Source organism: Neomonachus schauinslandi, chromosome 8 (assembly GCF_002201575.2).
Source record: "Neomonachus schauinslandi chromosome 8, ASM220157v2, whole genome shotgun sequence".
NCBI lineage: Eukaryota > Metazoa > Chordata > Mammalia > Carnivora > Phocidae > Neomonachus > Neomonachus schauinslandi.
The window spans coordinates 78,602,553-78,620,121 of NC_058410.1; the positions used below are offsets into that span (position 1 = coordinate 78,602,553).

Below are 17,569 nucleotides of genomic sequence, written 5' to 3' on the forward strand. Positions count from 1 at the left end.
CCTAAGGAAAATATGTGGAGATTTGAAAGAACATTCTGTATTTGGGCAATGGCAAATTGGGTGCCAGAACCTTGGAGGGAGGCCAGAAAAGTCACTTCCAACCCAAAGGCCTTCTCAGCTGTGTGCACTTTTGCTATTCCTTTTTCTTCACAGTTTCTTCTTATAGGTTCTTTGTAGTTGGTAACTGAATTACTGTGGTTAACTCTGCCTTTGAGTGACAGCCTTGGCATGGCTGGAGCCATGTAAATCATGTCCACACCTGCCTTCCTGTTCCTATATCTTTCTTTTCTTTTCTTTTTTTTTAATTTAAAGATTTATTTTTATTTATTTTGGGGAGGGGGAGGGGCAGAGGGAGAGGGAGAGGGAGAGAGAGTCTTAAGCAGACTCCATGCTGAGTGTGAAGCCTGACATGGGGCTCGATCTCACGGCCCTGAAATTACGACCTGCTGAAACCAAGAGTCGGATGCTTAACCAACTGCACCACACAGGTGCCCCTATATCTTTCTTTTGCTCTTTTATCTGAGACTTTCTTGACTGAATCCCACTTTTGTTCCTCAGATGGTTTGATTTCTTCTGGCTTGGCTCCTAATGCCCTTCTGTTTGTTCACTAGTTTTTGATTGTTTATGTTTACACTGTATGGAATCTTCATCCCTGGCTTTCAGTCTTATCTGGACCAGATTCTGTCCCCACACTACCTGTACCTCTCACAGTGTTCTAGCCATATTCTTTCAGGCAGAACTAACTCCTCACATAGCTTGCTATTGACTTCAACTCCCTGTATCCTGTCTTGTAGTATAATTTCTCCCTTTCCCCTTCCCTTTCTTTTTTTCAAGATTGCTTTGGCTACTTGATGTCTTATGTGGTTCCATACAAATCTTAGGGTTGGTTTTCTATTTCTGTGAACATGCCTTTGGAATTTTGATAGAATTGCATTGAATTTGTAGTTTTGGGGAGTATGGACACATTAACAATATTAATTCTTACAGTCTTATTAACCTCATGCTTTGTGCTAGTATGTGTGGTTTGGCCCAACACACTAAATCATCCTGGTAGCCGTCTATAATGATACCTAGATCCTCTAAAAAGCCCTTTCTCTGCCTCCCAGTTTCAGTCAGTAATGCTCAAAATGTCATTTTTATGCTGCCTTATGAACAGTTGCCTCATTGTGTTGCAAAAATTTGCATACACAGCCACTACGGGGCTCTTGAGGCAGGAGTCACACACATCCTATCCATCTTTGGCCATCAATAACCATTAATTGTTTGAGTTGTCATATATGCTGAATTTTTATTATCTGAGAAGGCTCCTGCATGTCTCCCATGATCAGTTTTTGGTGCTCAGAGAATATGAATCAGTATAAACATTAGTATAAGGTACATTTGATAGAGTGATTCTGTTGGAAATCCTAGACACAGTATTCTATTAGCCATATGTAATTGGTATCTAACTTGTTACTTATTTTAAACATCTTATTTCTGCTCTTCCTTTATTATTTTGAAAAGTAAAGAGTGAATCTCTATGTAAAATTAAAATATATGTCTTGGTTTAGGTTACATGAATGGATAGGAATTTTCTGTCTATATACCATGATCATGTTTAAGTTCTCAAGTGACAAATGTGACAAGGATTCTCTAGAAGAGTGGGCTTCAAACTTTGTTGATTGCATACACGTCTGTAAAAAAAATTAAGCATATATCCCAATACATATACATTAATTTCTTTAATATTTTAATTTAGTTTAACTGTACTTATATAGATATTACTATGTTCAAGGCACTGAACATAAATTTTAACTGTTTTTCTATAAATTTTAACTAATTTTTCTTCATAACAGCCCTATGAAATAGGTACTATTATTATCAGCACTTTCTATAAAAAAACTGAGGCATAGGGAGATTAAATAAGTTGTCCATGTTAGTAGTAAGTAGCAGAATTTGGCAGTCTGGTTCCAAGTTCATGCTGTTAATCCACTAATCTGCCTTTATAATAAATATAAAATAACTGAAGAAAATAATGCTAACATATTTCATACATTACAAAAACCATATAAAAATTTAAAATAAGACAAAGATGAACAAAACAGTATTTTAAAATGTCAGGTTAATTGTAAGAGTTGCATGTTATCAATGACTAGTTATCACAATGAAGAATAGATGCATGAGAATATCCATAATTGAATAACTGTGAATATAAAAGAATAGTTAAATTGTTGTTTTGATAATTTTGAATTTTTGACCAATTCTTTGATCTAATTAGATCATCTTTGTTTTTATCTCATAATATGAGCAATGAGGAACGTATACCTGGAATAGAACTTTCCATGCTGCCATTTTGTTGTTCACTTATGGGCTTGCATCATTAGCATTATCTTCAATATGTGATGTCATTGTCAGAATATTTTAAAGTAATTTGTTCTTCTTGTGAAGGTTAGTTTAGATAAACTTGACAATATAATCTGCAAATCCTCCTAAGTGGTCTCTTGTAAACTGCTATAAGGTGTAACCTACTGAAATCAGAGAATGAATGCATGAGGACACCACTATTTAGTCTTCTGTGCCTGGATTATTTACTCCTTCTTCAGGATGTTTTGCTCACTGTATGCGATGTGAGTATTTTTCTTTATGTATCTCCAAAGGATTGTCTTGTGCTTCTCCTGGGGGTATGCACACCTCCTCTTAGAAACCCTTGAAATGCAACTGAAGAAGTCACCTGAGTGTAAGGACTCAAATATGAAGTCTCCTGAACATAAGTATTCAAATATGAATAGGATATAAATATGAATACTATTACTGCTCAGAGAGGCAAAAGAGGGCTTGTAAACATGAAATGCAATTGAGTTGCCTTAGGATTTGGCCTACAAATAAAAATAGATATTGTTAATCTACTAAAAAAGTGACAAGAATTTAGGTTGCACTAGCTCTTTCTGTTAAAATATTCCTATATAAATTTTCTTGTTAGCTAATTGCTTTACACTTATGTTTAATCCTTAATTTATATCTTTTGATTGAGGCCTATAGGCACATTGTGGAATTAACAAAATGGGACACACACCATTGTTTCTATCTTTACACTGCTGAGCTGGGATCTGCTACTTGATTCTATGCATTAGTGAGCCATGAAATATTATTCTTCTGCTAATTTAACTCAGGGAGGCCATTGGGGATTTGTTTGAACAATTGAGAGGGGGAAGGAGTGCTTGGCTTACAAATTAGCTCACTGAAATACTCAGATTTTTCTTTGGGAAAAAAAGTAACCCAATAGTCAAGAAAGTGGTGTGACAAAAAAACTACTTCACAGTTCAGAAAAATAATTTTCAGGTAACTATAATATTGTTTAGCCACTATTTAGAAACTTAAAAAAGACATCATATTTTATAAAATAAAATGCTAATTTGTCAGTAAATTGCACAGTCTTTATAGTTTTCCCTTTCCAAGCAATCTGAGCCAAGAAATCTCACTTTAATAGTTCAATGTTTTTCACAGACCTAAGACTTTATTTTACCTTTTGTAGTTCAGAAAATTTAGTTCAAAGCAATTAGTAGGCCTGTCATTATCCAAATGTAAACATTTTCATATATGTTTGGATAAAACAATAATGAAAGTATTAAATTTAAATTTAAATATAAGTAGATCAATAATTTTAAGAAAAACTCTCCCTTGAATCTGAAGTGTTATTATATCCTCTATAATGCAAAGATATTTTTGATAGATGTTGATCAATGCAGCATGAGTGGCATAACTGAATAAATGAAATTCACAAATTATACTGTTTTTGTAAAATGTATTCATCCTCTGCTTTTACTAAATTAAAAATTTTCATTTCCAAGCAAAGAGCAAGTGGCACAAATATTTTTTGAACATATAGTTTAAGACTGTTTCATTCATCCTCACATATTTTTTTTACACAGAAATTACTTTTATTATGTTAGAATATTCCTTAATGAGCTGGCAATTATTCATGTGAAGGAGAGTTCAGAAAACAGATTTATGGCTGTATTAGCCTTGATTAGAGATTTATGAATTATACAAAAAATACTATTGCTAGAGTAGGTTACTCTAGAAGTAGTAGTAGAGAAGGTCTAAGAGGCTGAGAACTTAGAAAATCTTCTCCCTGCTTGTCTGGCTGTTCCAGTTGGACCACAAGACTTAGGTACAAGGATGAACATGTTTTCTCTGTTGAGCTTAAAGCTTTACAACAGTTCAAATGCTCTTCCCTGCATGCATCAGCTCAAAGGCTTCATTAATTTGGTCAAAAGACAGATTATGAGTCACAAATTCATCAACTTTTATCTTTTTGGACACCAACTTTGGAACACTTTCCACACTCTTCCATCCTCCAAAGGCAGTGCCTTTCCATGTGTGGCCTGTTACCAGCTGAAATGGGCGAGTTGCAATTTCTAGCAGCTACTCCAACTACGACGCTGGCACCCCAGACTTTGTGGCAGGCCTGCAGCGTTGCTCTCATGACTTTCATGTTACCAATACACTCGAAGGAATAGTCCACTCCCCCCTCAGTCATTTCAATGAGTGCTTCCTGGATGGGTGTACGGAAGTCCTGGGGGTTAATACATTCAGAGACTCCAAACTCCTTGGCCCTTGCAAATTTATCTTTATTGATGTCCACACCAATGATCCGGGATGCACCAGCCACCTTACAGACCATGACATGATAGCCACCAATCCAACTCCTCCTAGGCCAAAGATGGCACAAGTAGAGCCAGGCTCCACCTTGGCAGTGTTCACAGCAGCACCATAACCAGTTGAAATGCCACAACCCGGAAGGCAGACTTTATCCAAAGGTGCTAAAGGATCAATTTTAGCAACAGAGATATTAGCCACAACCATATGTTCAGAAAATGTGATAAATGGTTTTCCACCCCCTCATTTTCAATCTGGAGGTGTCTTTGGGTCTAAAATGAGTCTCTTGCAGAGAACATATCGATGGGTCTTGCATTTTTATCCAATCTGATACCCTGTGTCTTTTGATTGGAGCATTTAGCCCATTTACATTCAGAATAACTATTGAAAAATATGAATTTAGTGTCATTGTATTACCTGTAAAGTCACGGTTTCTGTATATTGTCTCTGTCCTTTTTGGTCTCTGTTACTTTTATGCTCTTTCTTCGCTTACAGGATCTCTCTCTTTTTTTTTTAAGATTTTATTTATTTATTTGACAGAGAGAGAGATAGCGAGAGCAGGAACACAAGCAGGGGGAATGGGAGAGGGAGAAGCAGGCTTCTTGCCGAGCAGGGAGCCCGATGCGGGACTCGATCCCAGGACCCCGGGATCATGACCTGAGCTGAAGGCAGACGCTTAATGACTGAGCCACCCAGGTGCCCCCAGGATCTCTTTTAATATTTCTTGCAGGGCTGGTTTAGTGATCACAAATTCTTTTAGTTTCTGTTTGTCCTGGAAGTTTTTTTATCTCTCCTTCTATTTTGAATGACATCCTTCCTGGATAAAAAGTATTCTTGGCTACATATTTTTCTCATTTAGCACCCTGATTATATCATGCTATCCTTTCTGGCCAGCCAGGCTTCTGTGGGTAGGTCTGCTGCCAGTCTAATATTTCTACCCTTGTAGGTTATGGACCTCTTGTCCTGAGCTGCTTTCAGGATTTTCTCTTTATCTCTGAGATTTGCAAGTTTCACTATTATATGTCAAGGTGTTGACCTATTTTTATTGATTCTGAGGGGGGTTCTCTGTGCCTCCTGGACTTGAATGCCTGCTCCCTTTCCCAGATTAGGAAAGTTCTCTGCTATAAATTGCTCCACTATATTTTCTGCCCCCTCCTTCTTCTGGCATCCTAATTATTCTAATATTGTTTTGCTTTATGGTATCACTTATCTCTTAAATTCTCTTGTGATCCAGTAGTTGTTTCTCTCTCTTTTTCTCAGCTTCTTTATTCTCCATCATTTTCTCTTCTATATCACTAATTTTCTCTTCTGTCTCTATTATCCTAGCAGTTAGAGACTCCATTTTTGATAGCATCTCATTAATAGCCTTTTTGATTTTGACTTGATTAGATTTTAGTTCTTTTATTTCTCCAGAAAGGGATTCTCTAGTGTCTTCTATGCTTTCTTTCAAACCCGGGTCGTATCTTTATAATTGTTATTCTGAACTCTAGTTCTGACATCTTATTTATATCCATACTGATTGGGTCCCTGGCAGTAAATACTGTCTCTTGTTCTCTTTTTTGAGGTACTGTTTTCCATCTTGTCATTCTGTCCAGAGAAGAATAGATGAATGAGAGAACAAAATACTAAAATGGCAACAACAACCCCAGAGAAATATACACTAAACAAATCAGAAGAGACCTGAAACAAAACAAAACAAAACAAAAAAATTAAAAAAAGAAAGAATGCAATCAGACAGGTGAACAGAACAATATACTGAATCCTGTGTGTATTTTGGTCTGTTAGAAAACTAGATCCCAAAATTGTAAAGAAGAAAAACTTATATATGTACAAAAATAAAGTTAAATATAATGAATGGATAGCATGTAACTGTAAATATGAAAATTAAAAGACACACAAAAAGAGAAAGAATATAAACAGACAGGTGAACAGAACAGAGCAATACACTATATCACGAGTGTATTTTGGTCAGTTTGTTAGAAGAAAATACATCCTAAAATTGTAAAGAAAATAAACTGATATATGTACAAAAATAAAATTAAATACATTGAAAGGATAGAATGTAACTGTAAAGAAAATTAAAATAAGATTTTAACAAAAAAAAAAAAAAGAAAAAATAAGAATGTGATCAGACAGGTGAAGAACAGAGCCATACACTAGATTCTGGGTGTATTTTGGTCTGTTTGTTAGAAGAAACTGTGTCCCAAAAGTGGAAAGAAAGAAAAGCTTATATATATACAAAAATAAAATTACATACAATGAAAGGGTAGAGTGTAACTGTAAAAATGAAAAGAGTTAAAAAAAAGAGTTGATAAAATAAGAAATTAGTTGAAAAAAGAAAGAAAGAAATTAAAATTGAAAGACTAAGGAATTGTGGGGGAAAAAACCATGAATTCTATATACTATTTTTCCCTAGCACTGGTATTTTGCAATTCTCTATGATCAGTAATCTTGGTCTTAGCCAGATGTTCTTGCTGATCTGCTGGGGCAGGGGCTTGTACTGATTCTCCCATGTCTTTGCTCTGGGTAGAATTGCACCACCTTTGCCAGGGGCCAGGCTATGTAAGCTGCTCCAGATTGCTCTATGTGGCTTTTGTTCCCTGAAGGCTTTCCATGCCACTTTAGAGGATGAGAATGAAAATGGTGACCTCCCAATCTCCAGCTCCAGAGCAGAAAGCTCAGGGCTCCAGTCCTCAGTGGGCCCTCAGGAAAAAGCAGTCGATCACTTCTGTCTCCCTGGTCTCTGTCCGCACTCTGTGCTCACCCATCTGTGACCAAGGGTTTCTATCTCAGGCACACAAACCCATTTGGAGTCTCTACAGCCTGGAAACTCCTGTTGTGTGCACCCGCTCTGCACCTCCTGGGGGAGAGAGGGAGGGTCTTGTTCCAGTTCTGCCCCTTGCTGGGTCCCTGCTTGTAGAGTGGTTGACTGACCATGTGGTGGTTCGAGGTTTATGGCCACCCCGAGCTAAAAGCCCACTCCTGGGCTCACTCATTGCAGCTGGATTCCCCTCTCCAATGCCTGGGAACTCTGCTACACTCAGGGACCCCTGGTCTTCCTGTGACCCTGGGGATCCTGAGACCACATGGTCCCACCTAGGAATCTACCCTGCTTCACCACCTGAGTGTCCTTCAGGCAGGGACGTCCCTCACTGGAGCAGAATTCTAAAAGTTCTGATTTTGTGCTCTGCTGCATATCACTTTGTGGTTCTGGCTTACAGAGGCTCCCTCCCCCTGCAGTTTATCTTCCCATATATCGCCGTGGATTTTCTTATCTGACCTCTTACCTTGCATAAAGTGGTCGCTTTTCTATTTGTAGAGTTGCAGCTGTTCTTTTCTTAGATCTCCAGTTGAGTTCCCAGGTGTTCAGAATGATTTGGTAGCTATCTAGCTGAATTCCTGAGACCAGATGAAACTAAGGTGTTGTACTCCTCCACCATCTTGGACTATCTCACCTTGTACATTTCTTTATACAATTCTTTTTTGATGAATTTCTCCCCTCCACTTGTTTCTGTTCCATCTTTATGTAACTTCTATTATTCAGATTTTAGATCTGATAGAATAATTCTCTAAGTCTCTTTTCTCAATTATTTTCCAATCCTTTGTCTCATTTTAATTTTTTTTTTTAGAGATTTCATTTACTGTCTTCTAGATATTTAATTGAATTTTTTTCTGACTCTAAAGTTTTAATTTCCAAGTGCTCTTTCTTATTTTGGGTCATTTCTTTTCACAATTTTTTTTTTTGTGGATACAATAATTTTTTTTAATCTTTCTGATAATATTAATAATACATTTTTCTCTTAAAAATTTCTACCTTATTCCTCCAGGTTTCTGTCTCCCTGTCTGTTTCAATCTCTCTCTCTTTCAGTGTGGAGGCTTTTCTCAAATGTTTAGTGATCTGTTGCTGTCTGTTTATATTTAAGAGTATAGCAGTAAGGAACTCATTAGAAATGGCATGTGAGTAGGTGGGGCTGGGTGATTGAGTGGTGCTTTAGACTTTTCATGAAAGGATCCTTAAAAGTTAGTATCTGTAAGTCTTTGCATTGATTGGTTTCTCTAGAGAAAAATCCTCCAACCTGGTGCTTGGGAAATACTAACCTGGTTGTAAGTGTTCTGAAAAATGGATAGGGGAAGATGACTCTGGAGGGTGGGGGGTGGGATCACATCTCTGCCTTCTCTTGCATTTGACTTCCCTAAGTCTACAGCCTTTTCGGTTCAAATTTTCCAGAGAAGTAACTTTTACTATCCTGCCTAGGGGTAGAGTTGTGTTGGCAGTGGGAATGGTGTGTTTGCCTGGTTAAGTAAGATGGTGGAGGGGACATTATATAGACTCAACCAGTATTGTATTTAGCCTGTTTGTTACTTCTACCTTCTGATACTTCTGAAGTATGAAATATCTCCAAGTCCTTAATAACTCAAGAGTTCTACAGATGAAGTCACTTAGCTTTCATCAACAGCCTTCTCGGCAGAGACTTTAGATTGAAGCTTCTCCTTCCCTTTTAGGTAAATTACCATTCTCCCTATGCTTTCCATGTGCAATATATTTCTTAAAATCTCTCATCTACTGTTGAATCTCCTGCTGTTCTTCTTTTCCTTGTGGTATTTGCCCTTTTTATTCCTTTGCTGTCTTTTTTGGTGGTATCTCAGAAGGCAGGGAAGAGTACTATGTGGTCATTCCATCTGTTTAATTAGACTTTGACTCTTTAAAAGCTCTGAACTGTCCCTCTCTCACTATTAGTTATTAGAACCAAAGTTAGTGCCATCTGTAGGTTTTAAGCTCTTCCTCAGTGGTCTCACCCAGAAAGTTCTCTATCTTGTTTTTAAATTCTTCCCTCAGTGTTTGGTAGTATATATACAGCACAATTTTAAGCTCTTTCAATATGGGGATACACTTTCCAGTTATGCAAGATATGTTTATTAAGAGTTCCCTAACTGGTGTGCTGGGGCATACTGGTATACCACAAATAAGTAAGACATTGATCCTCTCAGTCTTTGGGAAGCCAGGCTGGTTCTGGGCCTGTGACCTCATGCATTCCATTTATTTCAGTATACCATACAGAGAATATCATTTTCTATATGAGGTATGGCATGGAAAAAGTTGATAGCATTGCTATAAAGCAGTATGGCTGATACTTCCATTTTAAGATTTGACATTTTAGAATGTTCAATCTAGTTTTATAGGATATGGGATTTATTCTTTGGTTAAAGCATTAATAAAAGTGAAAAAATTCAATATTAATAGAAAATAGTATATATATTTTTAAAGATTTTATTTATTTATTTGACAGAGAGAGAGAGAGAGATAGCAAGGGCAGGAACACAAGCAGGGGGAGTGGGAGAGGGAGAAGCAGGCTTCCCACCAAGCAGGGAGCCTGATGTGGGGCTCAATCCCAGGACCCCAGGATCATGACCTGAGCTGAAGGCAGACGCTTAATGCCTGAGCCACCCAGGTGCCCCATGGAAAATAGCATATTTTTAAGTGGATTTTTTGAGAGTGGGTAACTAGATGAATTTAGTATTGATTTACTCTATAATCTTTTATTTACTAATATTGGAAATTCACCCCAGGTAAAGGACTTATTTTAAGGAATTAGGCCATGTCTTATATCCCGAAGCAGGAAGTATTTCCAAGCTATGAGGACTGGATCCAGGAACTGAAAAGGGGGAGACAGATTGACTTTAGTTCTTCCAGACCACATGTCCTCCCTCTCCTCTTCTTTGTATGTCTATTCTAACTTTTCTTTCATAGTCCTAGTAAGGGCCCAACAGAGACTGACAAACATCTTTCAGTCTCAAATTCAGAGTCCCAGGAGACAAATTGATTGGCCTAGCTTAAATGAGTTTTCAAACATGGCAGTAGTTTCTCTGGAGAAAATAGTCAACCCAAAGTCCAATAATATGATCATAGCTTGGGTAGTTTATCCCTTTCCATGGAAAAAGAGAGGTTTTTATAGAGGACATAGAGATTGGGCAGATGCTCCAAACATGGCCACTTTAAACATGAAAGCAATTATCTTTTGCTTCATGAAACATAGAACATTTTATTACCACAAGTTTCTCACCACAGAAGCCTTGGGAAATTGTGAATTCACACATTACTTTCATAATATCAGAACTGGACAGTCTTTATTTTTTAGAAAAAAATAATTTTTTGTTGAGAGGAGAACACATTTCAGAATATGGGTGATCAGTCTGTGTGAAACAGCTTTTGGTTAAATTTAAAGTTGGATATGTAACTAGGAAACTGATTATCTTTGTGTGGCTTTACAAGGCTCTGAAGGCCAGTGGGCTGGAGAGATTGTAGAGGAATGAGATAAGAATCAGGGGAGCCATTAATCACAATCATTCATAACAAAAATAATTATGGATGGAAATAAGGCAGGTAAGTGGGGAGTGGAAGAGAGGGGACTAAAATGATCACTTAGAGGCAGATTGGTAATAAATAGTATTTACTAGTTTGGGCAGTAAGGAATATGTAGAAAGTAAGAAGATGCCATGTTTTTTGACTTGGGCGGATGAGTGAGTGGTGGTGCCATTTGCTGAAATAGAGAAGGTGGGGGTGTAGATTTTGGAGGAGATAACAAACTTAGTTTTGGACATGTTCTATTGTAGATTCCTGAAGAGAATCTAGGTGCAAGAACCAACTATGTATTTAGGTATATGTGTTTATAACTAAGGAAAAAATTTCTACTGGAAATAATGTAGAATTAGAATCAGAGTTGTATGTATTTTTATTTATTTTTTTGAAAGTTTTTTTAATTTAAATTCCAGTTAGTTAACATACAGCATATTTTTATTTCTAAGAATAGTTTTTAATGTAGACCTTTCTTACTCCCTCTCTCTATGTAGAATATTTGGAATTTCCTGTGTGTCATTTAAAAAATGGTTATTTCCTGTGTGTCATTTAAAAAATGGTTAGTTATAGATTTAAGCAATGTCACCTGGCAACCACATTATTATTTTCACAAAGCTTTTTATTGATGTATAGTATATACACAGAAAATTTTCAATGGATTTTCACAAAGTAGCACACCTATAGACCCAGCACTCAGATCAAGGAACAGAACATTATCATCCCCCCAGAAGATCCTGCCTACCTACTTCCAGATACTCCTCAAGAGTAACCACCATCCAAGATTAGTTTGGCCTGTTTTGAATTTTTAATAAGTGTACTCATGCAGTATGTGGCCACTGGTGTCTGGCTTCTTTTGCCAAACCTGATGTTTTTGAGAGTCATCCATGTTATTGTGTATAGTTGCAGTTGTTCTTTCCCATGGCTGTATAATATTCCATGTTGTGACTGTATTCAATTTATTCATTTCACAACTAATAGACATTTGGGTGAAGCAGCATTATATTTAGGGAGATAGATGAAGTTGAATTGTTGGGTGAAAGATGGTAAATGATTGGCTGGCTCTGAGTACCTTCAGAAACATCAGAGAAAGAGAATGGACTTCTGCAAGCAAATAGGGTGATAGATCATCCAGGACATTAAAAAAAGGGTGACCTGGGAACACTGATTACAGTAGTTTGCATTTCTGAAATCAATGCCAAGGGATGACCTAAGCAGAATCTACCAATAGATCTTCTCTGTCTCTAAAGAGTAAATAAGCAAATAAGAACATGTGAAGAAGCCTTTTTGTTCTCTTGGCATTTAGGACTCAATATTTCCCATGATGATATAAATGAACTCATTTTGAAAAATTATTTAGGAGTGCCTGGGTGGCACAGTCGGTTGCATGTTCAGCTCTTGGTTTTGGCTCAGGTCATGATCTCAGGATCATGGGATCGAGCCCCTCATCTGGCTCTATGCTCAGCATGGAGTCTGCTTGAGATTCTCTCTCCCTCTCTGCCTATCCCCCTGTTCATGCATGTGCTCTCTCTCTCTCTAAAATAAATAAAATAAATTTTATTTTAAAAAAGCCATCTGCTAAGTCTGATGATGGAGGTCAGCAGGTCTAAGACAATGAAGAGTTGGGATTAAAATAACTTTGGATATCTCTTTACTGTCATGGTTATAAAATCATTAAGTGTCTAGAGATAGTACTTAAGTGCTTCAGTTTTATTTTAGACTATATAACAGTAAACCATAATGGTAAGAGTGGATTATGAAGTTGCAAAAGACTTGAATGTTCCTCATATATGTAAAGATGTAAGGGGCTAAAGTCATCTTCTTTTTTTTTTTTAAGATTTTATTTATTTATTTGACAGAGAGAGACACAGTGAGAGAGGAAACACAAGCAGGGAGAGTGGGAGAGGGAGAAGCAGGCTTCCTGCGGAGCAGGGAGCCTGATGCGGGGCCCGATCCCAGGACCCTGGGATCATGACCTGAGCCGAAGGCAGACGCTTAACTGACTGAGCCACCCAGGCACTCCCTAAGGTCATCTTTGGAGAAGCAAGTAAACACACACAGCCCTAGAAAGGATATCCCTATCTTTATCAACCATGTCTCCTATAGGTACTCATTTCTGTATTTACTGATAGATGCCATATATTGATCTATGTCTGCCTGAGTTCTTGAACCATTCCTTTCTAGGGCAAGAAGTGTAACCACAGTTCCTGTTTACCATCTGGTTGGTCCTGAAACAAAAATCTTGTGGCCCAGTGAAAATGTTTTCACTGTGCCAGGGATGATCCTGCTGGTCTCTGTGGCTTTTGAGTCTAACATTCCTGACCATCTGTGTTTTTCTTCCCTCTTGGCATAATGCTTGTAGGACTGGGCTAACACTCTGGTTCAACATTACAGTATATAAGCTTTGCCTGAGAATTTGGTAGTCTGTCTAGCTCTTTCCTAACCCACACAATGGTCAGCATCATACTGAGAATGGGCAAATAGCCTGGATCCCTGAAGTTACTATCTACCTAATTAAGACTGTTGGAGGGCTGGGAATAGAGTGAGGTGAGTGAGATGCAAAATTTAAGATGTCAGAACCACAGGTATGAAGATGAGTAGTATTTTAATGCAATATTTGAATAACCAAAATTTTGAATAATCAAAGTTAACATTTTGAACATTCATTATGAACAAAATATCAAAATTTCAAAGACAGGGTCCGTATAACTGATTTTTATCATTTGATTAGGCTCCAATAGAGCTTGGCTGGGCACTGGTTCAGTAGTGTCTGGATTTCCCTTCCTGTGAGGTTCCATCTGCTAGACTGAACTCTGCCTGCTTGGAGACAAGAAATATTGTCTTAAAGATCCTTTTTGGGGAATTAATTTCCGATTCAAAAATACTAGTTGAGCATCTCATATCTGCAAATCATGATGCTGTGTTATGTAAGAGGCTAAGAAAAATCTGTAAGCCATGAATCCTGCCCTGAAATTGCTTATAGTCTAGCAAAAGAGATAAGACATGTAGACAGGATATAGTCTTACACACCATATGAAAGGTATAGAAGCAGTGGAGAGAACACTTTTTTTTTAATAAAGATTTTTTATTTTTTAAGTAATCTCTATACCCAATGTAGAGTTCAAACAACTCCGAGATCAAGTGTCTCATGCTCTACTGAATGAGCCAGGCACCCCATGGAGAGAACACTTCTAGCTGTGGTAATCAGTGAAAGCTTTGTAGAAAGTTATCATTTTGTAGGGACTCTGAAGATATGGTGAAATTTGGACACACAAGGCTAAGGGCAACAGATATTTATGTGGGGAAAGGCACAACTATGGGAAAACTTGAGGTGTGCTTAGAAGCCTTGAGAAGCTTGGATTCTTGGGCTTGGAAAAGGAGGAGGTAAAGCTCAGGAGATGGAATGATGGAGTTATCACCCTAGACCTAATTATGTCCCAAAGGCCCTACCTTCAAATACCATTACACTGGGGATTATTTTTCAACAAGTGAATTTGGGGGGAACACAAACATTTAGTCCATAACAGGACACTTTGTTCTTTTAGGTTTTGATATTAAATAGTACAGCCTTACTGGTGGGAGAGTCTGTGTTGCATGAATGGAGGTCTTAGTTCTTGGATTCCCCACAGAAAGATTTAGGTGAGGCTCCGTGCTCAGAATAAAGACAGCCAGAAGGAAAGTAGCAAGTACAAAGTAGTTTACTCATGTGAAAATACACTCTCAAGATGGGAGAGTCGGCAGGTTCTACCTCGTTGCCCCTAGGTTGTTTTGGGATTGGATATTATTGGGTCTTTGTGGGCTGGGAGGAGCTGTGATGTACAGTGGGGTGGTCTCTAGTGGACGCTGCTTCCAATCATCTGGGGGACTCCTTTTATAGGTTGGGAGGGGGAGTTCTTGACTCTGCAAGGCTTGCATGGGAACTGTCATGGCAGCCTTTCTCCACGGTGGGGTGGTGGTGGGGGTTATAATCATAATGCAGATGCATTATAATGGGTTGGAAGAGGAGAGCACATGCTCTCCACTTGCGGCTCTTGGTCTGTCAGCCCTAAGGTCTTGGAAGCCACAGGTCAGGATGTTGTACTCCCAGGCTTCTAACTTATAACCACTTATCACCGTCCTTGTCTCCAGCTCATGTGTCTATCATTCCCTGTCAAGGACTTGGGACTCTACCTTGGGCATTCCTTCCTCTGCTCATATCTAGCTTCTATCTAACATAGCTACCAAATAAGACAAACAGTGAATATAAGTTATTGTTTTGAAGATCAATTAAATCATGTGTTATGTCTGTGTCTCAACAGTCTAAATAGCTACTGAAAGTAAGAATAGTACAAAACATGATGATAGAACTCAGAATTAGTCCAAAATCCCTTTGGGGTCTCTCTGGCAGTCCCTAGCTATCTAGAGGTCAAGGAGGAAGATGCACAGCATTATAAGCCAATAAGGTCTCAGTATAAAAACTAGAATTCCTTATTCTGTTCTTTGTACTTTGATTCCATTAACCAAATAGATATTTCTTTGTTTTAATGCTGGCAAATAGGTTCTGACTAAAGCTAGGGACTGTAAACCTCTAATTAGCAAGCTTAGTGAAAAAGCTTTTTCTGATATAATGCTTATTTGCTCAATGCTTCATTTTAAGTGGTACAGCAATTAAATCTCCTTTATAAAACTGGAGGCTGAGAATATTCTTTAAAACATTAGATTGAAAATAAATCCAAACCTGGTTTTAGGAAAGGAAACTGGTCAGCTTTAAATCTGTGCTGCACCTTTTAACTCTATTGTTCTTTTTCTGTAACCATAAAAAAAAAAATTCTATATCATTTCTCAAAATTTCTTGTAACAAACTCCCCAAATTTAACACTATTGTCTGAGTAAGACTTTTCTCAATATCTAAACTTTAATTAATTTATATGAAATGGTGTTCAAACTTGGGTTGTAGCCCAGCTATATGTTTTAAAATGTCTTGTTTAAAAGCAACACTATCAGAGTCTGTTGGCTTCTCAGTCCTTTGGTTAAAGAATTAAGAAAATCATTGACTCTTGCAAGATTTTTGGTTTTAAATTTAGTGTTATATTTTTGTTTCTATGAATGTTCTGAACATTTCAGGTGCCAGCATGCCTGGACAAGAACCTTCTCCCTGGTTGTGGGTTCTTGAGTGCCCTTAGAGACAAACTTAGTAAATGAAAGGGGATTTTACACTGAAATCACCTCACAGGCCAGTAATACAGAGAAATGGCTATAGAAGCATTTTCATTTCTCAACTAGCTATTGGGAAGATAGTTTCACACTTAGGAAAGAACCTTTATTATCAGTTTAATTAAACGAAGACATCCTTTACTACTCTATTCTCTTATACATTTTCCATTTCCTCTACTTCTGAAGAAAGAATACTCCACAGAATATGTGAAGAAATAATTTTTCATATGGGTGATTTTATTCCAAATATGGAAAAGAAAAATTGGACAGAAAACAATGTTGCCCATCCTAAAGTATCTATACAATTCCCATTGGTAGGTTGCCAGGCTCCAGGGAGAACTGTATTTCTCTTTTGCCAGATGGCACGATATTGAGTTTTGTCTGTGAAGGGTGAAGGAGGAGCACAGGAAGAGAAAGTATGTTTCTCTGGCCAGGCTTCTGAAGGGCAAATGGGTTCTCTAGTACCAAGCACCATGGATGGCTTCCCCTGGCCTGGTTCTTGTAGCATGGACAGCTATATAGCTCCTTCAGCACCAGTAACTTCTCTCTTTTTTTTTTTTTTAAAGATTTTATTTATTTATTTGACAGAGAGAGACACAGCAAGAGAGGGAACACAAGCAGAGGGAGTGAGAGAGGGAGAAGCAGGCTCCCCACTGAGCAAGGAGCCCGATGCAGGACTCGATCCCAGGACGCTAGGATCACGACCTGAGCCGAAGGCAGATGCTTAACGACTGAGCCACCCAGGCGCCCCCCAGTAGCTTCTCTTAATACCCATTGCCTTCGGCATGAACAGCTTTTTCAGTGCCAGGCTCTTACAGCATGAGTACCCTCTCTAGCACATGGGTTCTTCAACATGCAGCTTTCCTGGTGTCTGGCTTCAGCAGTGTGGATGGTTTCTCCATTGCCTACTTCCCATGGCCTCTCAGGTGCCTGGCTCCCATAGTCCCCTGCTTCCTCTATACCTGGCTTCTGTAACATGTTGGTCAGCAGCAGCCAGTGGCCAGCAACTTCCCCCAGTATTTTTCAGTGACTTCTCAGTGACATGCCACCAGCAAGACACCTCTCCTTGAATGGCTTCTCCTGGCACTCTCTTGTGAAGCTTTGTAGTAAGTTTTAAGGCATAGAATCTTACTGTAGATAGTTTTCCAGGATGGATTTTCAGCAAGTTCTTTGATAGCCAGTGAAATCACAGTTATGTTTTGTCTTTTCCAACAAGGTCTGGATTTTAGTTCTGGTGCAGGGTTGGGGGTTGCTGCTTATCTCAGCCCTAGGCGTAGTGGCTGATCCTTACATCTGCTATTCCTGTATTCTTTAGTCATCTTTCCTTCTCACTAGCCAATTCCTTATTACCCCAATCTCCTCTTATAATTAATAATTCCCTATATT

At 38.2% G+C, this 17,569-nt stretch overlaps 1 pseudogene; it reads right to left on the minus strand.

Annotated features, from left to right (window-relative positions):
- Positions 1–4,182: 4,182 nt before the first annotated feature.
- Positions 4,183–17,161, minus strand: LOC110583576 (annotated as a pseudogene).
- Between the last annotated feature and the right edge of the window lie 408 nt (positions 17,162–17,569).